This window comes from Asparagus officinalis, chromosome 1 (assembly GCF_001876935.1).
Source record: "Asparagus officinalis chromosome 1, Aspof.V1, whole genome shotgun sequence".
Lineage (NCBI taxonomy): Eukaryota > Viridiplantae > Streptophyta > Magnoliopsida > Asparagales > Asparagaceae > Asparagus > Asparagus officinalis.
Genome location: NC_033794.1, coordinates 122,493,511 through 122,494,176, shown reverse-complemented (window position 1 = coordinate 122,494,176; position 666 = coordinate 122,493,511).

The window sequence follows — 666 nt, the reverse complement described above, 5'->3', positions numbered from 1 at the left end:
AGAGAGAGAGAGAGAGAGAGAGAGAGAGAGAGAGAGCAAGACTCCTATCAACTTAAGTTGATGTCCACCAAAGTTCCTAGCCACACATTTATTAATATAAAACATTTTTTTATATAATACAAGGATCCCTAGGCAATATGAGTGGTTAAAAACTTTGGTGGACACACTATTCCCTATCCACTTAAGTTGACACAAGTTTTCACCTATATTTATACTCTCTCGCTCTTAGAATATAATTATATATAAGTATACTATCTATTATATATGTATAAAATATGTATAAGTATGCTCTCTCTTATATAAGTATATATATGTATAAGTATATATAAGTATACTCTCTTATATATGTATAAAATATGTATAAATATATATAAGTATGCTCTCTCTTAATATAAGTATATTCTCTCGTATATATGTATATATCTCTTATATAATTATATATATGTATAAGTACGCTCTCTCTTATATATGTGTACAGTGTATACTCTCTCTTATATATATATTTATACTCTCTCTCTTAGTATATAAGTATATATAAGTATACTCTCTCTTATATATGTATATATAAGTATACTCTCTTTTTAAGTATGCTCTCTCTTAATATAAGTATATATATAAGTATATTCTCTCTTATATATGTATATATCTCTTATATAATTATATATA